Source organism: Mustela putorius, unplaced genomic scaffold (assembly GCF_011764305.1).
Source record: "Mustela putorius furo isolate JIRA1106 unplaced genomic scaffold, ASM1176430v1.1 tig00000228_pilon_pilon_pilon, whole genome shotgun sequence".
Taxonomy (NCBI): Eukaryota; Metazoa; Chordata; class Mammalia; order Carnivora; family Mustelidae; genus Mustela; species Mustela putorius.
The window spans coordinates 1897286-1924811 of record NW_025421322.1 but is presented as its reverse complement, the minus strand read 5'-3'; the positions used below and the strand labels follow the sequence as shown (position 1 = coordinate 1924811).

The window sequence follows — 27526 nt, the reverse complement described above, 5'->3', positions numbered from 1 at the left end:
GGAGAACTACCAAACACCCAGATTATTTAAGACTTTCTTGGGGATGAATACAACAGTATTATCCCCACTCAGGCCAAATCACCCAGGGAGCCATCAAGGCCCACCAAACGTCTGCAGGCCTGGCCATCCTCAGGGCTTTGTCACTGTGGCCAAGAGCTCCCCAGGAGTCCCGGGAGCCTGGACCGTGCAGACGCCAGGCGGGAGGGCACCCTGCAGGCAGCAGTCCCCAGGGGGCTCCTCTGACAAGAGCCAAAGCCCTCCCGGAGCCCATGTCTAGGGTTCACTGGCTTAGCAGAGCCTTAATGACAAATGCAGATAAAGCCACATGAGCACATTCTTTTTATATTACTGGCACTTGGAACCAGCAAATCACACACTTCATATGAAGAGAGATCATTCTCAAAGTAGGCCAGCTTTACAGCTTCTGAGCTCTTCAATAAGCGTTTTTGTATTAAAATTCAACCTCATCCTGGCCAGAAGAGTAACTCACATGAATGGAAGGCAGAGTAGACATATCATTTTTTTTTTTAAAAACGATTTTATTTATTTATTTATTTGACAGAGAGTGATCCCAAGCAGGCAGAGAGGCAGGCAGAGAGAGAGAGGGAAGCAGGTCCCTGCCGAGCAGAGAGCCTGATGCGGGGCTCGATTTTAGGATCATGATGACCTGAGAAGGCAGAGGCTTAAACCACTGAGCCACCCAGGCGCCCCTCATTTTTTTTTTAAAACTGGTTTTAGTAAATTGGTATTTTCCCCACCAGTATCTCAGGAAAACCCAGAAACAAAGCAGACAGTCAGATTCTAAACATTTGCGCTCAAAAACAGGCAACACTCATTATTGTCCTATTTTTAAATATTAATAAAACTGAATGTTTGCTCCTAAGATGAATTATAAAAAGTCTCCCTTACTACATTGGCTCTCATTAGATTTCCTCTGAAAATAAAACTCTCTTGTTCCAGCGGTTGCCCTGACTGGAACCTTCCTAGGAAGACAGACGGGTCCAGCTCTCCCCCACAGCCCTCCTTTATTCTCTCAGGTTTCAGCAGCTGCTTAGAGAAGCGAAGCCACATAAACCTGAGCCCGTGTTCTCCACAGGGCCTCGGTGCCAACCGGCAGAAAAGCACGGAAGCTTCCTTTGTGTGAGCTTCACTAGCACGTTGAGCACAGAGATCCTTAGGACTGGTTCTCCAGTGGCTGGCAGGCATCGAGGGACCACCCTGAGCCAAGAGCCTGGTGGCAGTTTTCTGCTAGAATGGTCAGAGCTGACCTCTGCGATCGGAGGCCATCCTGCATCACATGGGTTTCCAAGGTTATCGTCACCCTTCCAGGCAGTAAGTCCCAAAGCTCGTGAACCACATCAGGATGGTTCCGCAGCTCAACAGTAAACTTATCTGACCCCTCGCCAACTCCCTGCCGCTCTGAGGGCAAGGACTGTACCTCCCCTCTAATCCACCCCCGCTCCCCGCAATCACAGTACTTAGTGTATATATATAGTAGGTGCTTAGTAAATGCTGTTTGGGCCGTTGGGGCTAGCACTGGAATGCACTATCAGTCCTGCTTATGTTAAACTCTGTCCCATGACAGTCATCTGGGGGACCGTCTCATTCTTGCTCTCAAATCCTACCTAGGAAATAGGCTCTGACGTCCCCAGTCCCTGGAGGTCCTGTAGTTGTACACTGCGATTTTGGACTTTATAGCACATGAACAGTTTAAGCCCTAAATACCTACTGTTATTTCTCATCATTTCATGTGTATTTTCTCTTGCCCCTCAGCTGGGTACAACTTGCTTAAGGCCAGTCTTCAATGACCTAGCATGCTCCCTGCCTCTCTCAAAGTGCATGGCTACAATAAATATTTGTCAACTGATTGAGATTGCCTAAAACAAACAGGCCTTTGACTTGGGTTTCAGAGTCAGTACATGGCAGGGGACCTCCAGGATTCCTCCAGTTAAGATCTCTCCATTCTAAGCCTGGGAGATGGTCTGCCCCAAACCTCCCCTACGCATTGCATCGCATCATCTTAAATAACCTAGAGTCTAAGACGTAAGTCAATGTATCTTTTAACATATGAGAAACCTATTTGTCTTTTCTTAACATTGATTTCATTTTCCTCTTGGCTCTGTCCAAGACGTTGGAGGTGGCATGGTAACACGAAGATATTTTAATCCCTATGGGTAAACTGAATTTCTTTTCATTAGGTGAGTTCGTTCTCGGTTCTGACACATCTGTCATGACAGACAGGCAGAGGGGCCAAACACGTCTCCCAGGGAATTCTGGCCACCGCAAAGTCCAACCACACTGGGTAGGTGTGACAAGCAACGGACTTCCACAGGACAACCCTCTGACAAAGCTGCCCGGTCTAAGCAGCTACAGGACTCAGGAAGGAAGCGTGGGTGTGTCGGGAAACACTGGCTTGCCCTCAGCCACTCAGGGTCTACCGGGCTCCAGCATGGCTGTGGTGCGGACAGGAAGTTTCATGGGTTCGAGGGCGACTAGAGGTACCTGGCTCCTCCATCCTCCAGTGTCATGCAAATAATTGTTACATCAAACCCACAGTTATCTCCTGCTCTGACGTCAGGGGCACCCAGCACAGAGGAGGAATTACCAAAATCCTTCCACAGAGTCTAATATCGTAACAAGCTGGGCCCTTTTTCACCCTGCAGCAGACAATGCTCAAAGAATACCTCCACTGTCTTTCCTTTAAATAAAAAAAGGCCTTTCCAAATATGACAAATGCCTTTGGTGGGGGTACCACATTCTGGGCTGAATTTCTGCACTCGCCATGCCTGGAGAGAGAAATGGATTATGCACACACACTCCCCTGGGGCAAGATACGAAAGCCATGGAGAGGGGTGACTCAAGACTCCTGCTTTTACACCTAGCCGAGTGTGACCTGCCTCGCTAAGCAGAAAACCCCAGGACACACTCTGAGCACCCTCTTGCTCAATGAGACACAGCCAGTGGACTGAGGGAATGGGGAGAACATTCACAGGCACAGCCCGGCAGCCTTGAGCAGCAGCCCAACTAGAGGATTTCATAACGATGTTGTTGAATTTGGGACCGACCCTTTCTGTGAGGCTGTGCCAATACTGTTAGCTAACAGGGCTGAGTACGAGCTGGAAGGAAAATAGAGCTGGTTTTTCAGACCTTGTCCCCCTTGGCTGATGCAAGATGTGAATCCAGGAGAGCAGAGGGAAGTTGTGGAAAGCTATTAGGTATAGCGAGGAGGAAAATCTCCTGCAAACCAAGGTAAAGGCGGACGCTTCACACCACCTTCAGCCACAGGACCTGGAAAGCACTAAATTAATTGCCTCCGAGGAGGCGGCAGTTCTTCCCAGAGAACGCACCACTGCCTCAGTCTGGTATCCCACAATGCCTCAAGGCAGGCAAGATACATACCTGCTTCTACCCTAACTGCTCCCCTCCTTCCGGAGCCCCCAAACTGCAGCAACCACACCATGTTGGGCCTGGACCGTGAATTCCCAAGGTCTCCTTACTTGGCCACCGGCTAAGTCTTTAAGTTTGAGACCATACTTCTTAAATGCCACCATATATCACCTCAGCTAAAAACCTACTGTTGGTTCTCTGTCACCTACAGGATGAAATTAAAAGTCCTCAGCTTTGAAAGTGCTTTCACGCGAGGGTCTCACCGGCACTTCCGGTGTCGGCTGCTGCCATTTCCTCTACCCAAACCCCAGTTTCCACGACAAACTCAAGGGACCTGGTCACACCAATTTCCTTTATGTAAGACCTCTGCATGGAAATAAACTCCTTTCAGAATGGAAAATTGAGGCAAGCAATGGTGACCCAGGCTTTACATACTTGAGGATGATAAAAACCAGTATTTTGAAAGAATGATTTAGAACAAACTCTTATGGTATCTGTAATATAAATGAAGAGAGGAACGTTAATTCAGTGTAACAGTATAAAAGACCCATGCACCGATCTTGGCTTTAGTGCCATCCCCAACCTGTCTGTCTGTGAGACAGCAACTGTACAAACCTACATAGTCCGTAGAAAAAGTAAACCTCAAACAAATATTGTTTCAAACTGTCAGTGTGGTAATCAGTTATTTAGGAATCTGAGGTCTTCCTTGAAAGATACACTGCCTTATCTACTAGATGAATGTCCTCTGACTGCCTTAAACTAGTGCAAGCGATAAACAGTGGTCAAGATAATTAAAGCTCAAAGCAGCAGGTGTTAAATTCACTTTACGCTTTCAACTTAGGTTAATAACAAAGTCAGAAAGTAGAAAATCTAACTATTTATGGACACCAGATATCCCTGCAACTGACCTTCAGAAAATCACCCTTTGGATATAAAAATAAATATTCATGTGGCCTAGTATTACATTCTGGACCACATCCTAGAAGACAAACACCTACACAATGCTCTTAGTTTTAGGATAAAGGCACATCTAATCCTGATTTAGACTGAAATGTATATTAATTTTTATGGTGATTACAAAGTGTCAGTCAAATTGGCTATAATTTTAGCTTATCTTTCCAGAGATGACTTAGTAAACTATCTTGTTACTAGCTAACATACACTACAAATAAATAATAATTACCTAAAATTTCCACCCATATAGTCATTCAGAGATGACACATGTGTCCTTCAGATGAACTTGACAATTCTGGCTTAGGTAAAGCCCAAAGGAACATTAATCTTAAAGCTTGACTGGACATGACAGCCATCAAGATCCCCTATTTTAAAAGTAAACAAACAGAGCAAAACAGTTTAAAATCATCCTGTTGAGTTGGTGCTCAAACTTGAGCCCAGGACTCTGGACACTTAATTCTAGGCTCTTTCTGTTACAATGTAATTCCCCAGAACATGAAGATATCAGAGCCATTCAGCCTGGGGTTCCAAAGGATTAGTTGTAGCTAACTGTTAAGTGTTTATTATGTGCCAGGCATTTTGTGCTAAGTGTTTTTTATAAGCACTGGCACATGTAGTCATCTCAGCAATCTCCAATGCAGACCAAGGAACTGAGGTTTGCCCAAAAAACATACAGATCAGAAGTGGGGAGCAGAATTCATATTGAAGTCTGAACTTCAAAGTGTATGCTCATTGAGAGTGCTGGCCACGCTGTGACTACTTCCCTGCCTGCTCTTCCTGTGATTCACACCTCATCATCATAAAGGTCCCCAGAAGAACTGCAATAGAGTCACACTGACCTGCTGGATCCAGCACTTACAAACTCTGGCCATGGAAATTCTCCCTCCAGGATACCTATTTAACATCTTTCAGAATTAGCATTCTTGGCATCCTAGATAGGAAAAAAATCTACGTTAAGAGTCAGAGTTCTAGCTTAAAAGTTCCTTCTCTGCCTCATGTCCGCTAAATTCCCCATATGAAGGATGCCTGGAGTCATGAGTATCAACGGCCACTCCTTTCTGTAATACCTTCCTCTCTACCAACTATCCCATCCCAACCAAAGAGGTAACAGAAGAAAAGGGCCCTATGTTTATTGTTGGAAAAAGATACTGTTGTCCTTGAATACGCGACCTTTGCTGGTTATGTAAGCTTATAAGCAAACACTGTTGTATTTACAAGCATGTATTTTAAGGGTTTGTTTACAGCCAACTACCTGGTACCTTATCACAATCCCAGGCTTACTCTAACATCCTGTATAAAATACATACAAAAGCCAAGGTCAAAGGTGAGGTCATACGTGAAAGAAAATTGATAAATTCTTTACTTAAGAAAGCTAAAAGTGTTTTACTTTTTCTTTTTTAAAGATTTGAGAGAGAGAGAGAGAGAGAGCGGGCACCTGCTTGAGTGCACAAGTCGGGAGAGGGGCAGAGAGGGAGAGAATCAGACTCCCCACTGAGTGGGGAGCCCAATGTGTGGCTACTTCTCAGGACCCTGAGATCATAACCTGATCTGAAATCAAGAGTCAGACGCTTAACTGAGCCACCCAGGAAGCCCTAAAGCCTTTGAAGAAACACTTTAGGGTACCTTCCATAAAGTGGGGAATGGATTTACAGGCATGCCTCAGAAATATGGCAGGTTTGGTTTAAGTGGCAATAGCATTATATCCAAAAAAACCAATCTACGTAACTTAATTATAAAACATTGCTAAAAAATGCTAATCAGCATGCAAGCTTTCAGTGAGTTGTAATCACTGATCACCGTAACAAGTATAATAATGAAAAGTATGAAAGACTCCAAGAATTACCAAAATGTGACAGGAACACCAAGTGAGCAAATGCTGTTGGAGAAAAAATGACGCTGACAAACTTGCTTGATGCAGGGTTGGGGCAAACCTTCAATTTGTTAAAAAAACAAACAAACAAGAACCAAAACACAATACCTGCAAAAAGCAAAATGAAACAAGGTATGCCTCTAAATTATCTATTTGCACATATTGGGAAAAATAAATCCAAATTCTGAAAAAAAAAAAAAAACATTCGGTTTCATGAAGGAAGAATCGCATGTAGGTACGAAGCATGAGGGAGAAGGACTAGTCAGGGCTGCCTATAAAAATGGCAAATTAAAAAAAAAAATTGGGGGAGCACCTGGGTGGCTCTGTGGGTTAAAGCCTCTGTCTTCAGCTCGGGTCATAATCCCAGGGACCTGGGATAGAGCCCTGCCCTGCATTGGGCTCTCTGCTCAGCAAGGAGCCTGCTTCCTCCTCTCTATCTGCCTGCCTCTGCCTACTTGTGATCTGTCAAAAAGTAAATAAAAAATCTTTAAAAAAAAAAATTCTTTTTTAATGTAAAATTACAGGCGAGTCTATAGAGAAATCCAATTTGTTCTGTGAACCTTTTGCAACAAACTGAGGCACGGCAAATGAGGGAATTCCTACAGTTCTTCAAGTTTGAACCACTCATTTGTAATTAACACTCAGGTGGGGTTTTCCTGTTGGGATACAGAGGGGGAATCTTATCTTACCACTCAGAATGCACATTCCTTGAAGAGGTCCAAGAATCAGGACGGGGCTGATATTTTCCTGCATCCTCTATCAGACCTAGCACTGTGCTCCATGAGCCAGCACAGGATAAAGGTACAACAAAGAGTGGAAGAGGTCACATTTCCCTGAAAGGCTGAACCCAAGCTTAAAGCCATTTGGGGAAAGGAAAGAACCATCCTGTCTAATGAAGTTACCTGGTCACCTCACATCTGGGAAAACCAGATCAGTGTCGTATCTGATCTCTTTAAAAAGACAACCAGCAACGAGGAGCCTGGGTGGCTCTGTCGGTTAAGTGGCTGCCTTCAGCTCGGGGCATGATCCCGGGGTCCTGGGATCGAGCCCTGCATCGGGCTCCCTGCTCAGAGGGGAGCCTGCTTCTCTCTCTCCTCCCTGCCTGCTTGTGCTCTCTCTCCGTCTCTCTAATAAATAAAATCTTAAAAAAAAAAAAAAAAAAAGACAACCTGCAATTCTGCCTCTACTGCGAGGAGAAGCCATAAAGATAAGTGTTGACCTTAGAAGAAAGTGCCAACTCATTAAGGATGCCTCCAATGAGCCAGAGACAGTGTTAGTCTTTGGAGAACATTTAAATGGCTGAAGAGCATTTAAAAAACAACACTGAGTTAAGTTGTACTTAATGGTAGAAACGCTCCTCTTTGTTTAAAAAAAAAAAAAAGGCAAAAGAACAAAAAAACCTAAAAGTGGTTCACAGCGGGTTGATTTCCTAGCTTTTGGATTTTGAAACATTCGAATTACAAAATTCAATCAATATGTCTTTTAAGAAATACTCTTCCTGAAATTGGTTTATTGCTAATGCTAAACAAAAACCAGTCTTCCTCTTGGGCAACGTGGAAGTCAAGTTGGGGGGAGGGCAGAGGGAAGCAGGACACACGGATTTTTTTTTTTTAAGTTTTTATTTTAATTCACACACTAACAGTTCTTACTTCTGTCTGTGGTAAAAGGTTCAGATTCCTAATCCAGAGAGAGAAGGGAAGAACCTGAATTATATTTGTTGGCAACAAAAATACGACTGTGCAAAGCAACGTACATTAAAGCAATGCCTGGGACTTCTGAGTGGGATAATGTTGAATATGCATGACACACAAAAGGAAAATGTTCATTACTTACAGATGTGCTCCAAGTTGTGCTTTTTTCCTTTTTTGGAATATCAAACAGAGGAAGGCAATAACATGTAGCCATGTTATTATAAGCATTGCTGCCTCTCCCCCTCCCAAACGAGAATATTCCAGTATTTATTTTGTTATCCATATGACCACAGTTTAGACTGGAGTAAATATAGAAGCCGTGTGAGCCTAACCTGAAATGTCCCAAGTGCTGGAAAGGGTCAGTATTAACATAGTCTAACTGAAATAACGAGATTCTGTGTCCTGGTGGAGTGCAGCAGGAGTTGGGGGTGGAGGGGAAGATTTGGAATTTCTTTCTTATTCAGAAGTGCTTTGTAAAAACTACCATAATGGAACAGAGTCCAAGTCAAGCACAAGAAGCCAACAGGCTCTGGTTTAGATTTAATAATTCACTCTCAGGGTTTTCAACTGTGACAACTTCAGGCCCCACGACACAAACATGTATATTCTCCACCCTACACGGGGGCCGACAGAATGCCGTGGGAAGCCTATGGGACTGACAAATGGGAAAGACCTTATGTCCAAAGGGCAGACCACACCCTGCCAGGCTCCAGGGGGTGCCGGAGAAGGGACCTGCGGGCTGAGGCCAGCAGTGGCTGATGGATGCAATTTCCAGGGGAGACCTTACTTGGAGGTCTAGCACTGCGCTTGAATGCTAATAGGAATATGAGACACTTTACTACTGGCCTGTAAAGAGACACCTGGACTATTTAAAAGATGCCAACTAACAGAAATTGGCACAGGCCCTTGGGGTAGCACACTGCTAAGGTGTTTTAAGAAGATACAAAATCTTTTATACCATCTGATCAGATAATTCTACTCTCAGGAATTATCCTAAGGAAAAATTCTAACAGAGGAAGAGTTAGGGCTTTACTACCACCCTGAAACAAATTCACCGAGACAACCTAAATGCCAACTATGGGTAGGTGCAGGGGTGGGGGTGCTCAGTAAATTATATGGGATGTGTTACCTTTCTCAACGGAGCCATTAAAAAATCATATACCACAAAGCAACAAAAAAAGTATTTAGACAACACATTAAATTTAAAAAGTATATATTGTTTTACTTTCTCCTAATATTACAACTCTATTAAAATCTCACATCATTTGGCCAAAGGCAGATAGGGGGATGGAAAATGAAGAGAGTTCTGAGACACCCGGATGGCTCCGTTGGTTAAGTGTCTGACTCTTGATCCCAGCTCAGGTCTTGATCTCAGGGTCGTGAGATACACACACACACACACACACACACACACACACACAGAGAGTGCACTGGTGAGGATGGTGGCTTATGAGCGATTTCTTTCCTAATTAATTCTATCACTGCATTTGTACACATATATATGGGGCTAAGTACATAGGAAGCACAAAGCCATTGAGTCACACAGTCACATGGGACCAACTTTTAACATCAACAGTACAAACAAGTTTTCGAAGTTCAACAACAGCTCATGCATTCAAACATGGACAAGTGCCTATAGAGAGACAGAGAGAATCTAAAGAAGGCAACATGCAATTATATAGGTGTGTAAGTGACAAGCATTAGAAACAAAATAACCTCACACTTGAGCAGAATGCCACAGAACGACCCCACAGTGCTTGGGCCACTTGGATTCATTTCATATAAGATCACAAGAAAAAAAGGTCTAGCAGAATGGATATTCAAATCACAACATTCCAGGTTCTAAAAGGTCCTGGGTTTCATTACCCATCTTCCTAGCTACTCTTGGCTCCTGGGTTATTTAAAGCAAGGAAGCTGCTCCCTGTCAAAGTCAGAATGCCTGGGTTTCTCAGTGAGCAAGTTTCCCCTTCCAGTTTAGGCTCTGCTTGTGGAGGCCAAAACCTGAACTTGGGAGCACCATGCCCCGACAGGCCTACAGGGCTGACATGCCAAGGGAGCCCCCAGATGTTCAGCACTGCTCCTGGTTTTCAGAGTCTCTTCTGTTACACTCATCTCTCTGAAAGGAGAGCCTCCCATTCTGTGTCTCCTACCAATTCCAGAAAGCCTTGGTCTTGACCCAGTGACTACCTGACCCAAGAGGGCTTTTTCAACAAAGATGACATTTGTGGCTTGTTCCTTATCCTGGAAGATTGAAAGTGTGTCGGCCTTTACCCACATGAAAGTAACAAAACAAGAAGGAAGGGGATAAATACAAAGGGGATAAGACCACTGATTGGGTGTGTGTGTGGGGGGGGGGGGAGTCATTCTGAATAATGTGAACAGTGGACCTTTAGGACCTAGTGCCAGATATGCCCAAGTGATTATTCACATTCCTGATCTCTGCTGGAAAAAACCACCCTGATTCTGCCCTAGACTCATAGCCCCAGGCCCCATATTTCTTTTTGTTATATAAAGTAATTGCTCTTGAGCAAACTTTTTAACTAAGCGGGGTTAAACTTTTTAACCAAGTGGGAACAAAACAAAACAAAACAATGAGGGCCAAGCAGCTTTTAAAGAAATGGTTTCCTTGATAGAGAAACCAGGACAAGACTTGAAGATATCATTAGAATCCACTGCGAAATCCGTCACAGACCCTGCATGAAATTTCCCAAAAGCTGGAGCCATCCCCAGGCTGCATCCCAACACTAGAGACAGGAGCAGGAGTTTCCGGAGAGAAGCACATGCTTCACAGAAAGGGTGTTTATGTGTGTCCCATGACCTGTGCCGTCTTTAAGCGAATGCATTTTAGAAAGTGCTCCTGCTGGCGGGCCAAAGTGCTATATTTGACTAATTTACGTGAAGATAACATTGATGCATTTGCCATTGGTGGTGTAAGCTGCCACGTGGCCAAAGCTTCCAAAATTCCAAAAGGTAACCTAACCCATCCTGGCATTGCCTTCTGTCTTTCTGAATCAGATGTCTGCCTATTAGAATCTAGATGTGGAGACATTCGGACACCTTGCCGAGGGAACTGTATATACTGTTACGAGAGTGCAGAGGATGAGAGGCAGGAAGGAGCCTGCAAGATGGTTCAATTACCTGCTCAATTAAAAAATATTTAAGGAGTGCTCTGGAATATCTATTTAAAGGAGCACTTCATTACTTTTTTTGCCCCCACATGAGGCTGATTCACAGTAATTCACTAGCGATAATTAAAAATCCCAGTTGGAACACACATTCATAAGCACCGTTTCATAAGAGACATAGCACTTAGTCTTCTAAAAATATGGGGAAAGAAAAGCAAATCTTTATGAGTCAAAATATATCAGGCCATCTCAGGGAGATTTTGCATTTTTCTCCAAGTGAATCCAGTAATAAAAGCAGCTTGCCAGCTGATTCCATCCATTCCGAAGCAAGCCATACCAAAGGCCTCTGCCGTGATTTAGCACTCAAGAGTGCTAAATAAAACTTGATGATGCTAAACCTAACACTATTTTCTAAAAATTCCCACATTCCCTGGGATCTTCAATTCTGCCCAAAGTAACGGACCACTGCATTCCTGCAACTGCCTCCGTAAAATAACCAACGACAAAGTCTCGATTAAAAAGCTTCCTCCATCCCTCCTAGGATGCAAGCCCCCTGAGCTGTGGTCCCTCTTCATTTCCTGGGGAAGCTCAGAGTCTTACTGACAATGCACAACCCTAGGAGTCCGGGCCACGGGAATGGTTTCTCACTTGGGTTCCATCTCATGCCTTCCAAGGTGGAACCAATGTCTAGTAGATTTCACCCTTCCAGGCATCCTGCCCCAGACCAGCCCCTCTGCCCACAGAGTGTTTATTATTTAATTGGGATAAATCTGAGATCCGCGAGCAGTCCGAGAACTCGGTCACGGCACACGCATGTAAGACGCCCACTGAAGTCTTGTCCCCAGGCTGCAGACAAACAGCTGGGGAGCCCTAGGCTCTCAGATCCCTCAAGTCAGCTGGACATAACCTGCCTTTGGCCAATGCTCTTGAATAAAAGAACTTCGACTCTCTTCCTGCTGTTTAACCTTGCACACCGCTTGTAGAAAAATTACTCACACTTCGGGCCCCTCCTGCTTTGGAGGCTGAAGAATGCGGGGCTGAATGATCGCAGCTGCCAGGCAACCTCTTTGGCATGCAGGCCGCCGACTCCTCACCTAACAGCCTTCCCCTGCCTCGCTGGCCCGCCCGGGGACGGCCACAATCTCTTCAAGCGGCCACATTGCAGCGCAGCCCCCATGGAAACCCATTTGGAACTGTTCAAGCTCGTACCAAAGATGATGTTTTTAATACAGATTGTTCTTTTTAAATCTCTTACAAAAGCAGCTGTAATCAATCGTGCTGGGGAGGGGTAGGTGGGGGGCTCTGTAGAAAGCTGCCACTTGGAAAGCCCTAATATTGATTCCTTCCCCTTTCACGGCTTTTAAGAAAATAGTCCCATGCTAAGAAACCATAATCAATTTCTCTAGACTTTGCAAACATGAAACACCATCTAAATTGTAATACATTTACTTTTTAATTCAATAACAACCATAGCCGATATAAGAAATCCATCTGTGACCCTGCCCTTCATTCTAGGGAAAACATGTTTGTTTTTGGAAAGGAAAGTCAACTGAACAAATTTGATAATTATTAAACACTGATTAAACCTCAGGAACTGAGAGTTGTTAGGCAGGTGACACTCAAAGATTAAAGGGAAATCAGTCTTCATTTGAGATCCAAGGCTTCTCCAATTCTTCATTTGCAAGACAATATATGCTCCCCCCCCCCCCCCCCCCCCGTGCCTTTCTTAGAGAAAACTATCCATTCTGAGCCTGTGTTTATAGACCGTCATGAGTCCAAGTGGTCACATCCTGACTGAACTTCCAAATACCAGAATATTTTAAGTCGTTTCCCAGGAATTATGGCAGATATATTATTCTGTCAAATCTGCTTCTCTGCATTAGGCTTCTCAGAAACACAAACATTTCCAAAGGGGAAAAAGCCCATGTTTAAGACTGTGATGTGCAGATGGAGCAATTTGGCATTTTCATCTAGAAAAATTATATGAAAAATCCTCACCAGCCTCAACAGCCCATTTCTAGATTAGACATTAAGGAAAAGCACGGTTTAATATAATGTCTGTACCTGTACTCCTGTTTAGAAGGGGAGAAAAAAAAAAAAAACAACAACCCTAAGACTTTATTAAAATGCCTTACATAAAAGGAACACAGAACCGGAATCTAAGTAGAAAGACAGCCCCTGCCACTTTGTCAGCGTGGCACTTCCCACGTGCATGAAAGGAGATCTGGTCAAATCCGAGAGCTGGCAAAACAGCAGAAAAACGAGAAAACTCAGCTGCCCTTTGCTTTGCTACCAAGTAAGTATAATTTCAATTTCAAGGGAGTGAGCTATGATTTCTGCGGTAAGGATCTGATCCTCATTCGGGTTTCCTGTTCCCAGCATCCAAAGACCACAGAAGTTTACTAAAGGGATGGCTAGACGACTGGCAAATGTATTAGTTGAGAAGTTTAACTCCCTCTCCACACCCACCCCAACCCTTCAAATTAGAGAAGGCCCCGGGGTTTTTCACCAAACTAAATAAGCAAGAGCTGAGGGTTCTGTAAAACTCCTTAACACAAGCTGATCAAGGGCCAGAATCTTTGTCAAGCCCCACCTCCTGGGGCCGCCACACAAGGAGGATCTCACCGCTTCAATGGCCTGGGCTGCCTCTGTAGCCCCAGTACGGCCTTTAAAACAACTTTCCTCCAGCAAACAAGCCTCTGGCCTTCCTCTCTTCCATTGTAAAACTGGTAACAGTACAAAACACCCAAGCATTAAATAGAAACCAGAATTAGGATCAGCCTGGTCAGCCAAAGCCAATTCCATCCTTCTCGCTGGATGCCCTAGATCAGAGCTGTCTGGGGAAATTTACTACAGGGAGCAGAAATGTTCTATGTGTGTCTTGTCCAAAATGGCAGCCGCCAGCCACACAGGGCTGTCAAGCAGGTAAAGTAGGGTCCGTGCAACGGAGGCACGGAGCTTTTTATTCTATTTACTTTTAATTCATTTAAATCCAAATAGCCACATGTGGCTAATGGCTACCATATTGGAGAGTGTGGTTCTGGAAAGAATTTTTAAACTGCTGCTGGAAGCCGTCGACCGCTGCCAGGCTAAGCCACCCAGGGACAAGTGCTCTCCTTAAATAATCACTGCACATTAGCAGGAACCGGTGCCTAACAACATAATTACCTTTTCCATCCCAACGCTCCCTGGGCACCACACACCTGTCAGAAAAATTAAGGATTCCATCTAAGGAGGCCCTTTAATGACCATTTATCAAACACCTACTATGCACTGAATGTTTTACCCTCTGTTTAAAAATAAGACACCAAGGCTTGGGGATGGATAAAATATTGTGCAGCCAAACAATGAAACAGTATTTACCAATACAACGAGGTGAGCCAGTTAGCCACCAAAAGACATGGAGGAAACTTAAATGCATATTTTATTAAGTGAAAGAAGCCAGACTGAAAGGCTGACATACTATAGGATTCCAACTATCTGACATTCTAGAAAAGGCAAAACGATGGAAACAGGAAAATGATCACAGTTGCCAAGAGCTCAGGGGACAAGGAGGGAGGGATGAACAGGTGAACGCAGGGGATTTTTAGGGCAGTGGAACTATCCTGTATGGAACTGGAAGGGTAGATACACGACAAATGATTACCCATTTGTCAAAACCCACAGAAATGTACAACATAAAGAATGAACCTGTGAGCTGTGGACGACAGCTAATAAGAGCCTATCGACGCTGGCTCAGTAATCGCAGTGTACACAAATATAACAATAATAAAGTAAAAGGGGAAGCTGGAGGAGTCTGTAACATGTATTCTATAAATTTTCAAGAGTCCTCCCCCTCCCCACCAGACAAGAAAGTCTATTAATGATCACGAAGTCCAAATCCCTGGAGAACTCCTGAGGTCTGCCCAGAGCTAAGCCTCCTGCTACAGCGACAACAGGTTTTTGGCAAACGAGCCCAGAAGAGATGGTTCCTAGTTGCCGACAATTGTGTACCTGGCTGCCTCACCCCCGTGGTATCAGACTCAATTAGCTTCACCAAACAAATGAGACAGTTCCAGATTTCTAGATGTTCTACAGGGCCCGTTCACCATGGTGAGGGTGTTAGGAATTCATTCCCACCCATTCATTCTTGCCTACACTGCTCCATCAAGCAAGGAAGGAAACTGCTAACAGCAGCCAAGTGCAGTCCTCTCCTGGGAAAATGGCCTGCGTGTACTTAACACAGATCAAGTAATGAGCTGCGCCATTCATGTCCCCCTCCCCACTTTGCCTCACCATCATCGGGGGATTCTCCGATGTATGAGTAAATGGCAGGAGATAAAAATTCTAGTGCCTTCTGGTGTAAAAGAAAGAACTAAAATAGACATCCTCTCTTAGGACAATGCTAGAATCCAAACTGAATACTAGAAAATAACTCAGAATGACCATTACCTTAGGAGATCATTAGATAATATCCCAAGATATCATCCTTACAGGGGCTGGGTGAAGTATTTAGGGCTGAAGTAACCTCAGGACCAAAATTTCCCATCCCCAGCACAACTCAGAAGAACCTATGAAAGAGAATCAAGCAAATACGATAAAATACTACCAAATTATTAAATTTAGGGGGAAGAGATGGTCCTAGTCTTTCAGCTTTTACGCATATTTGAGAATTTTCATAATGAAAAAACTGGGGAAGAGAGGAAATGCCAGTTTTAAAAAACAAAACAAAAAACATCCAGGAGACACCAACGCGGGTCATAAGGCAAATTTCCTCACCAATGGAACAAGACAGCAAAGTTTTCATACTGGAGAGAAGAGGGAGCTGAGCTTCACTGAAATAATGCAGCCAGCCTGGGGTTAGGTGCTTTAAGCTACCCAGACCCACAAAAGATGGCATGGGGCGGCGGGGCGGGGGAGGTGATCAGACGATCTTGTAGAAGAAAATGCAGCTATGAACGTGAAAGACAAACTACAGCCCCAAAGAGAAAGGGTTTCCACCTTTGAAGATGTCAGGGGAGAAAGCAAAACCAGTCAACGTAAGGAACTTTCCAGAACAGCATAGCTAGCTAGACTCTGAGGCGATCGGTCACTGGATGAGTAAGCATCTGACACACAGGGATGGGAGCAGGCCACCTTTACATGCGGGGTTTTAATGGAATTCAACTTCCAATTAGAAGTAAAAATCACAGCTGTGAATAGGCTCAGATACAAGCAAAAATTTGCCTCCCTGAGCAGATGAGTAACAGGATATTTATCAAACAGCTGTGTCAAGATAACAGCACTCTGATCTTCCCTCCTATCCCCACCCCTCACCAGCCCCTCCAACAAGAAATTGGTGGTAGCACCAAAACCTAAATGATTAATGTATTGTAGATATATATATTAAAAGGATAACTTAATAGGGCACCTGGGTGGCTCACTGGGTTAAAGCCTCTGACTTCGGCTCAGGTCATGATCCCAGGGCCCTGGGACCAAGCCCCATGTTGGGCTCTCTGCTCAGCACGGAGCCTGCTTCCCCCGCCCCCGCCTGCCTCTCTGCCTACTTGTGATCTCTACCCGTCAAATAAATAAATAAAATCTTAAAAAAATAAATTAATTAAAAGGGCCACTTGAGAATTCAGGCTGCACACTCATGATTTGTGTACTTTTCTGTGTTATACTTCAGTAAAAAAATGGACTACAACAGAGTCTCCTAGAACCCTTTTCCGTGGTCACAGCATTCTCTAGAAGACAGGTTTGCACTTACACACATTTACAAGACACAAAGCAGGTGGATCATGTGGCTCTTTTTCAGGAACACCTACCAACCTGAGTGCTGAAGTGAGACACCTCGACACTCACCCAGGAAGCACTTAGCAGGCACTGCATCTGAGGGGAGCAAAGCAAATCCCCACAGTTTTCAAGACGGAGAAAGGCTTGGATTTCTAGTTGTTTAGAACATACATGTATTGCGGTAATTTTCCCATGGTTCTTGAGTTTCCCAAAGAAGTAAAGCATAAAGGTGGCAGGTGTTAAATGTCTTTCTCACAGAACAAGAGTTGAGACCAGACTAGTGCCTCAAAACCTTCCACAGAAAGCTGTCAGGTGACCACAGACCGGTGTGGCTCCTATCTGCAACAGGATGAGATGCTACAGCCTGTGTGGACAGTAGATCTGGCTTTGCTACTTTTCAGCTAACGGAGATTTTGCACCTGGTAACCACGGATAACCCCTCTTAGTTGTCTGCAGCTTGGGGCCGGGGTGGGGGTGGGGTACGGGGAGGACGGCTGCTTTTGCATGGGGGCCTTTAGGGGCTATTATAGTTTAAAATTCTGAAGAGTCAAATGGCAGCTCTAGATAAATTCCTGAGGGGACAGCTGTTGCTGATAAAGCAGAGGAATTGTGGTGACAGTGATCTCATTTCTCTTTACCCCAAGTTCCCAGGTGACGATTCCACAGCTCCTGGAAGCTCAGCCACCTACCCAGGGTCTTCACCCCAAGATCCAGCCTGTGTCCAGGCCTGCCGACCATCCAGAAGAGCTAGAGACTTGAGAGGCCCCCGGGGCTAAAGATGCTGGCTACTCTGTATCTGCTCAAGGCCAGGGTTGTAAAACTCATTCAGTCACTGAACACCTGCCACGTGACCCCAGCTAAGACCCCAGAGCTGCAGGTGAGCCAATCTAGCCTGGCCGAAGGGGGTAGGCACAGGAGAAAGGAGAAGGAGGAACAGGCACAGGAGACACTGGCATTTAGGGGTCTGAGACAGGACGGGGAATTCAGAGGAGTCCTGGTCCTGCACAGTGGAGGTCCGGGCACAGACATGATGGTATGAGATGAGGCCGTGAAAAGGGTCAGGTCCTGAAGGGCTCTGGGGGACAAATGGGGGAATTTATATTTTTTCCGTAAAAGCAAATGAGGGACTTTGAGGAGAAGTGCAAGTCTGTGTTTGTAGAAAGCTCCACCCGGGTATAGTGTAAATGATGCACTGAGGGCCTAGATTGCAGTCAGGGTGATGAAGCCGATTATGCCCATCATTACGTCAGAGCCTAAGGCCGAGGGACTGCGAAGGAGAGGATGACGTCAACAGTACTAAAGTGGGCCTCCAAACTGGCAGAGTAAGGGGTGAGTGAGAGGATGTAAGGCTTTTTAGAACAACAAAAGCTGCTGTCCTTCTACAGTATTTGCATGGGGACAAGACCCTGAAATATTCTCGACACCCAAAAAGGCAGTACGATAATACTACACCCACTCTCCAGCTACCTGAGCCTTGGTGATGCCATGCTTTCCCGCCATCACCCATAGGGTTAGTCTAAGAATGACACCCAGGGATCTGATTTGGGCCCCCTGAGCGAGTGGTTAAAGCCCTTCACAGACTCAGGAAGGTAGGAAGCAGCAGCACTGGGGTCAGAGGTTAAGGTGTGATTGGGACATGAGCAGTTTAGAGAATGAGCAATTAGGATGGGCTGGAAGGAGTTCCTAAAGAAACTGGAAAGGATATGAGGAGATGATGGTTATCTCTACCGCTGCTGAATGACAGGGTTCTTGTCCCCTTTGGGCCCCATGCCAGAAAGTCAGGCTACGTGGTAGGAGTTGGGAGGTGTCGTGAGGAGAATCCACGCGGACTAAACTCTGAAGGCCAGTTTCCCAGGGAGTCAAAGGAAAAAATCATGCCAGTCATGCCAACAGTGCCCGTCTTCACAAGAAGACTAAGGAGATGTGCTGTGTGAGAGTCAGTATCTGCTGTCAAATAAAAACCCAACACAAATGTTTGTATTTGTGTAGATGTACTCACACTCTGAGGCACGTCAGGAGCCATGTTAAAAAAGCTACTGTCCATCGAACTCAAGGCACTTGCAGGAATGTCACACAGCTTTGTTAGTCTGTCTCACAGCTGAGCCACTGGTCACCACCACCTGGCAACCCCTGACACAAACACAACCAAACACACAAATGAAACTGATCAGGGCAGAGAAATGAATGAAGAAGAGATTTGTCATCCAGCCTTCGTCTCACCCCCCCTCCACACAAGCCTGTCGGAATAAGGAGTTCTTCAGGAGATTAGGAAGTGCTGAATTAATGTAGGTAATGCTTAGACTGACCCTTTGACAGTAAACACAGATAGCCCAACGAGCGACTCCACAGAAATGGATCAGTATGTGCAATAGACAGATTTCTGGTTTGGGGCTCAGACACCCTAATGGGATGGAACACACCTGTTTTTAGGAACATACATGTTTTTAGGAAATCAGCCTACATAACACCTAGGCTCTCAGGAAACAATGTCTAGTCATCCCACAGGAGCACAAAAGTATTCAGTCCATTTTTAAACCCCAAACAGCCTCGGGAAGCCACAGTCATGGCCGCTGCACCTCATGCCCCTCAGAGATGCCCAAAGCCACCAGAACCATTTCACTGAGGAGTTCAACATGGCACAGAATGCCTCCACCAAAGAACAGAGAACAAGGTGATAAATCGTTATCACTGGCTGCACTCACTTCCCAGCAGGTGGCCAGAGAGGTTTCAAAGCCCAGAAAATCCATGAAAGATTTGAGGCATTCACCACCTCCTCCTTCAATATGAAGAAATATTTTCCACCAGGGGCTCTGGAGTCAAAGACCATTAAGGAAAAGATTCATTCGGCAGCACCTCCTGTGGGGTCACCTCTCATTGTCCCAGGCACCCTGCTCTGCAAAGGGCAGTAATAACCCACAATGAGGCTGCCAAGGTGGCCCCAGGAAACAGATCACAGTCACAAGACAACCTGAGCCAGCACCAATGGCCTTTAGTACAAGGGCCCCCCCCAACTTACCTTCCTAACAACCCTCCCCTGCTGAGAAGGCCAGCCCGTCAATTTGTTTGTCCTGAGCCAAGACCTTTCCAGAAGGCAAAGTCTACCTGTGCAAGCCAAGTCCCAAAGGCGCTAACAATACTGTTCTCTCTCCCTCTCGGATCCAAACACCACCAAGCCGACAAAGAGGAAGGTTTATGACGTAGAAAATGTTCAAGGTACTATAAATTTTTTTTTTACGATTTTTGACGGTATTAGTTTGTGGTCCGCTAGGTTTTCTTCCATTTCAACGCAGATTTGTTGCCAGGCATTGTGATTCGCAAGCCAACGGGCAGGGTGCCGTCCTCAAGGCACCCGGCAAAGCACGAATTACTAGAAAACAATGAGGTGTGTTCTAAGCTAGTGGACCAGGCACATCACTGGGGAACAGCTCAAATCCCGGAACTAGGAACAGGATATCAGGTTCAGAAGAAACGGCCATTTTGTAGGTTAGAAACATCAGCAATTCCAGATGGTTGAGTCTATGTAGACTTTTATTGCTTTGTGTCTGTTCCCAAGTTGACCTGAACCCTTCCCCGAGCTCTGGAGACTCTGCATTACCTGCCCCTCCCCATTTTCCATCCTTATCTCACCCCATCTCCTCAAACACACAAACTTGCTCCCACCGCACGGCCTTCATCTACCCCGCACTCTTCCCTCGAGCTTCTCTGTGCTCCATTCCTTCCCATTTCAGAGGACTCATTGGTCTTTTTGGAGAGATCCCCCCAAAACCCTTTCCTGACCATCTTACCCATCACTCTATCCCAGCATGGTCTAATGAAAACATAACACAAGCCACATACGTATTTTTTTTTTTTAAGATTTTATTTATTCATTTGACAGAGAGAGATCACAGGTAGGTAGAGACGCTGGCAGAGAGAGAGAGAGAGAGAGAGAGAGAGAGAAGCAGGCTCCCCGCTGGGCAGAGAGCCCGATGCAGGACTCGATCCCAGGACCCTGAGATCATGACCTGAGCCGAAGGCAGCGGCTTAACCCACTGAGCCACCCAGGCACCCCACATACGTATTTTTAAGTTTTCTAGAAGTCAGATTTTAAGTTATTAAAAAACAACAACAACAACAAGAAAATGAATTTAAGAATTGTGGGTAAAACATAATGTTATTTTTACCATTTTAACATGCACGATTCAATAGCATTATTAAGTACATCTGCATCCTTGTAAAACCATAAGTACCATCCATCTCTGGAACCTTTTACATCTCCCCAGACTGAAACTTTACCCAAAAAGTAACTCTCCACTCCCCCCACCTCCCTCCACCCCACCCACCCAGCCGGATAACCACCATTCTCCTTTGTCTCTAGGAATGTGACCATTCCTCCCATTAGTGTCTCTCTATGTCTAGCTAACTTCACTTAGCATTCTTACATTTTATTTAATCCAATATATAAAAGTTTATTTTAACATGTAATACATGAAAAAAATGCAGAGAATTATAGTTTTCTTTTCATCCCAAGTCTTTGAATTCCAGTATCTATCTTACACTTATAATAGTTTCAATTTGGACTGGCCAGATTTCCAGGGTTTACTGGACACGTGTGGCTAGTGGCTCCAGTGGCTACCACAGTGGGTAGCATAGGTCTATCATGTGACTTTACTTTTTTTTTCTCTAGATGGATTTTTTTTCTTTATATGCCCATCTGTTTTTCTGTGTCCCTTCAACAGAACAGAAGTTCTTCAACGGAAAAGCCTGTCTGTGGTTTTCTTTCCTCCAAATGAAGCACAGATTAAATAAAATATAATCACATAAATATTTCTAGACAAAGGTCTTTAGAGCAGATTCTTCTGGAAATGGAGAGATCGGTCTCCAAAACATCCCTGAGATCCTGTACCGCTGGCCACAAAAACGCCACCAGGGACTGCTTCGTAACCGTTCCCTTCTACAAGATGACAGAGAGGCTGCGTGAGCAAGTGGGTAGAAGCCTGGACCCCACTGGCACGGGGATGTCTCTGAACTTCAGGTTCCTCATCTACAAAACGGAAGTGATGGTGATCGTGCTTATCTCGGAAATCGGCCATGAGCATCGGACCAGTTAATATTTGTAAAGTACTTTGAACAGCATCTGATGCAGATTAAGTGCTTGGGCGTGGTTTAGGTCAATAAATCACGCTAAAGGGGCTTGTCCTTGTCATTTTAGGAGTGACAGCCCTGCTCCAGACATCTCTCTTCTTTGAGCAGAATGAAGATTACTTTTCCCAGGGCACAGGTGCTCACCCACCGTCCTGCTTGCAGCACTAACAGCGCAGATACCTCCCAGAGCCCGACTAAATTCCCCTGCAGGGCAAGCAGGAGGCAGAGCGTGAAGTGAGGAAGAGCAGAGCTCCAGACTCCAGCTCCAAATGGGGAGGGCTGGGCCAGGCTCCCCTTCAAAAAGCTGAGTGACCTTCAAGAAGACGTTCCACTTTCCATGCCTCAGGTTCTCCGTCTATAAAATGGAATAACAGTACCTACTTTTCCAGTTTGTTTAAAAATATATATATATATATTTTGAGTTAATACCTGCCAAGCACTTTTTACACTGCCTGGCACAAAGTAAGCAGTCAATCAACATCCATTATAATTACAGGGCCCTCCACAGCTAGTTTCCACCCTTTTCATTTATTTATTTTTTAAAAATAGGGTCGGGACGCCTGGGTGGCTCAGTTGGTTAAGCAGCTGCCTTCGGCTCAGGTCATGATCCCAGCTTCCTGGGATCGAGTCCCACATCGGGCTCCTTGCTTGGCAAGGAGTTTGCTTCTCCCTCTGCCTCTACCTGTGTTCGCTCGCTCTCTCTCTCTCTCTGACAAAAAAAAAAAAAAAAAAAAAAAAAAGAAAAGAAAAATAGGGTCCACACCCAGCGTGGAGTCCAACATGGGGCTTGAACTCACAACTGAGAGATTGAGACCTGAGCCGAGATCAGGAGTTGGATACCTACCTGAGCCATCCAGGCACCCCTAGACTCCACCCTTTATAGCTTCGTTTCATTTTAAAAACATTTAAGCATCTACTACGTGCTGGGTGTAATGTCAACATGGCTCTTTCACTCATGGGAACTTACAGTCACACAGGAGACAAGGAAAGCCAGTCATAATCTCGGAGGGGTAGATAGTCTGCTTAGGGTGGTACATTGTATGCTCAGGGAATTTTACCCAGTCTTGGGGTGGAGGGTTCGTGGAAGAAAGAATACCAAGGCTGACACTATAAGGGGGAATGGACACAAAAGAACATTCAACAGTTCACTAAGCACCAGCCACGTGAAACTTCTCACTCTTCCCTGATCATATGACTTTTCACTTCTCATCCTACACCTTACTTATATTACACTCTGACTTAGGTCTGTCTACTCCAAACAGAGGAAGAGTTCCCAGTGTCACCTATTTCTTTACTAAAGCACAGAAAATGTTCAATGTTCCAACTGAATGAATTCACTATTCCCCTGCTTTCCCTCATGGTGAAAGACCCAAATCTCCAGAATGGGGATTTGTGCTATGGTCAAATCCTGGCTTCAGCAGACCCTGGCTCACAGTCTATCGTCCCTAACCAGCTTACATTCTGTAAACTTGCAGACATGAAAAGATGGCTCTAAGTCTCTGTGGTATTTACTTCCCACCTAAGAACCAGGAACTCCATGTAGGAGTCCCACCTCCAGGTTTTCCCTTAGGCAAGTCACTGAACCTTTCTGACCCAAGGAGGTCATCTACCCTTCCAGCCACTGTGCCTGTCTAGCCAATACAGGCAGAGCTTGGGCCCCTTCCCCAAGCACTAAACTAACCACTTGAGAAACTGGCCAACGGTCTATTATCTCCAACAGGTTCTGGTTAGGTTTTAGATTCATCTGACCTGCTCCACCTCCCATTTTAAAACCAACTCTTTGGGCTGGCCAACAAGTTTATTCGTTACAGTGAACATTTCATTTTCCGCCCCCACAAGGTGTATTCTTTCACCACAAGATGTGCCAAGAGTAATTAAGAACTTCTGAGGAAGGGAGGAAAAACCCACGTTTCCCTGCACACAGAAGGGTTACCTGGCTCCAACCTTGGTAACTCCGTAAGACAAAGCAAAGCAAATGGAGGCAATTCGCTTTTGTGGGTAGAATAAGCTCTCCTCCTATGGGTTAGATAAGAGTCAGTAATTATGCCTCTGCAAGGAAGTGGTGGGGAAAATACAGACTTTCCAATATGGTGGCAGATTTAGGTTCGAACAACCACAATACTGTACGAGTTTCTCCTTCTAAAGAGGGAACAGTATACCACCATTCTAGTGATTACAATGACTACCACACATAAAATGTCTAACAGCCGGCACACAGTAGGTGCTCAACAGAGATTATTCCCACTCCATTCAACAGAATGCATTTGGGTAATGAGGCTTTATGGTAAAAGTAGGGTTAGGAAAAAAATTTCTAAGACAACTAAATTGTCCTCATGAATACTCTTAGATTCAAGATGACAGAACATGCCAAAACACAAGACTTTCACGAGACTGCATTTTCTCTTCAAACTGCAACTGAGAAACAAGAATTCTTCCCTATTGTTTTGCTACCAGAATTCTTGGAAGTCAGACTTGGAGGACATTCGATATGAAGTGTTACAGTCATGAGATCTTACTAAAACATTTTCACCTGTGTAAACTTCAGAAAATAAAGACATACTTAAACACGTGTGTGTACACACACACACACACACACACACCCCTCTCCCAAAATATAAATGCTTACAATGGGATTAAAGTATGAAAATAATGCATATGTTCTCACACTGCAAGATCAGAATGACAAAGAAAAAAAAAGACCACCAATCTCAGGGAAACTAAGAACAGCCAGCAAAAATAGTTTTTGGTATGCTATATATGCTTGTTAGTTGTATTTTACATAAAACTAGTGAGTACAATAGTGATTATAAGAGCCTCTTTAGACATCTAAAATATGCCCAATTAGAGCAGTTATGGATTTCCATTTCATTATTTTCCCAGAAATGTTGTGAGTAGAACGCTTGAAACCCCTTCACAGTAGTCCTTATCATTCTAGTGAATTAGCTGTAGCCTCTGCTTCCAGAGCTAAATACCATTAATGGTTTCATAACTCCATAGCATTAGGACAAATTAAATTCTCTTAATCAAGTAATATTCAAAGACTATGAAGAGTTTAAGCATTTAAGTTCATTTACCAATGTCAACTCCAATGTTCTTCTACGAAATGTGTTTTTAAATCAAAATTCCATATTTAAGAAAAGCCTCTAAGACACCTACAATAAAGTTGGCCAATATCATGGTCAAAATAACATATCCATGATAATAATCATGATCAAACAGGAGACATTTCCTTTTGCTGCTTTATGTCTATGACACACTTTCACATCCTCTAGTGAAAGCTGATGCTCACTGCACCCAGGTAAGGTAGAACAGGCAGCAGGAATCATCAACAGGAAAAAGAGTGAGAGTTGAGAATCCTACCCAAGATTACACAGCTAAGGAGTGGCATCAGGGGCAGGAAAGAAGATTCGAGTCCAGGTCTTGTGGGTGGCAGGCCCACTGTACTTTCCACTAACAACAGGAATCTTAGGGCAATACCTCAAGCATGTCAACTGGTTGCAGAACTTCCAGATTATCAGTTCCTCAATTATCCATCCCTGGGCCCTTCAACTCCCACCCACAGGGGAGACACCATGATATTCTCAAGGTCGACCATTTCTTCATGGCAGTTGGCTATGTGGCCTTTCTAATCAGACATTTCTAGGGCTTGTTGAGGGAAATGCAGTCCTCCTTCCCAATCTCTGTGTGATGTAGGTATGACTGGTGTCAGGGAAAAACGGAGACACAGCCAGCCACAATGCACCACTCAACACCCCAGTCACAGAAGAGACTGATGTCAGTTTCACAGATGTTCAACTCTCTACCTTCCCCACTGCACTCCCCACCATGTTCCAGCCCTCATAGACAAGATGGCTTATGCAGATACTGAAGACTTACATGTTACGTTTATACATATATGTATATCTATCCAAAACTTATTAAACTAAGACAATGTAAATTCATTCCTCCAACACAGAAAAACAATGAAGATTTGATGGTCCCCTAAGACCTGAGATTATCTCTAAACCAAAGATTAAGTCAGATACAAGGCGGTTTGGGTGGTCGATATGATTTATCGGAAACTCTTTGAGCTCACCTATAAAATAAGAAATTGGGCTATAACATCTCTAATAAAACTTTCAATCTAGAAAAAAAGTGGAGACTTTTTTAAAAACTGATAATTCACAAATGGCAAATACAGACTCACTGAACCAGACTGACACCAAATGGACATCTCATTTCTAAAACAAACTTCAGAAATCAGAACTTAGTGTATTCATGCATACTATTCACTCTTGTAATTCACTCATATAGCATTCATTATTGATAACTAAAATACTTGACATATCTCATACTTTTACTGCATATGCTTAATGTATTAAAATTTTCCTAAAAATTCCCTTCCTCAACGTATAACTTGAAAAGAACAAATAAATACACCTGGGGAAAAAAGAATATCCTACTGCTCCTTTACCAAAGCTTATGAAGCAGAGTGAAGAATGTACAGAGAATGAATTAAGACACAACACCATACAATTAAGTCAGTGTTCCAAAGGACCACAAAATTCAACTCCAAAAGCAAGGGGCGAGGCACTTTTCTCAAAGCCCCAGCAGGGCTAATTTTGGAACTTAACTACCAGCAATAATAAAACTTAAAAGATGAACCACAGAAAAAAGAAAAAAAAAAAGTAAAAGAAAAGAAGAAGTAGAATCTCAAAGTATTTCCATGGGAAGTTTTTATTTCAGTTAGGTATCAAAAGTCTGGGTGTGTAAGGGAAACGGCTCAGGGTCCATCACCAGTCAGAAAGCATGCTTCAGGCTCTCCCTTCAGAGTCCCTCACAAAAGCAGCCCCGATGAGTTACAGGTCCCTTGCCTCTCTGTGAGGCTAGGCGCCATATAACCAACATGGAGGGCCCTGTGCGTAAGGGGCTGCAGTCCAGACCAGCAGAATGCAACTATAATGAGAACAGAAGTGAAAACTCTTCTAAGAAGTACTGATTACTTTCTGAGGAGTCCCAAATGCCCTACTCAAATCACATTCGTGCTTGAACATGCCCTTGCAAAGTTAAAAAGCATTAAAAGGCCCCTAATGGCCTATAGGCCTGAGCAGAAGCCATAGACCTGTGGCCAAAGCACCTCCCCAGCCCTCCTCCTCCCTAACCCCCACTGAAGGTCCAAGGGACCTACATTTCCATTTTGAATGAGACAGGGAGAGGATCCCTACATTTAACAATAAAACTCAAATGTCAAACCTTCTCTCCAGGACAACCGGCTACACCGGAGTGTTTCAAAAGGCTGTAATTACCAAGTCATCAAGCTACAACAAGCTACAAGACTATGCCTAGGCTGGACACAAAAGGAACAATGGAGATGCTGGCACAGGTTGGCTAAACCACTCTTGGAACGCAGGCCTGTGGTTTGGTAACTAGCAGCTGACTGGCTGTCCAGCCCACTGGTCTGTAATGACAGAGTGTGGCCATTGGTGGCTCATGGATAAATATGGCAAGTGTTCTCATCCAGTATGTACAGGGAAAACAGAAGCATAACCCTCAATTTAACAGCGCTTTTTACAGGCAAAGGGCCTGTCACCTGGCATAGATTAAGAGCTTAAAGTATACTATATATATATTTTTTTTTTAAA

The 27526-nt window shown here is 44.4% G+C and overlaps 1 protein-coding gene across 1 annotated transcript in view; it reads right to left on the bottom strand.

The window, feature by feature from the left end:
- SDC2 (syndecan 2) overlaps positions 1–27526 on the bottom strand; it is a 102004-nt gene that overhangs the window by 13847 nt on the left and 60631 nt on the right. The window lies entirely within an intron of this gene.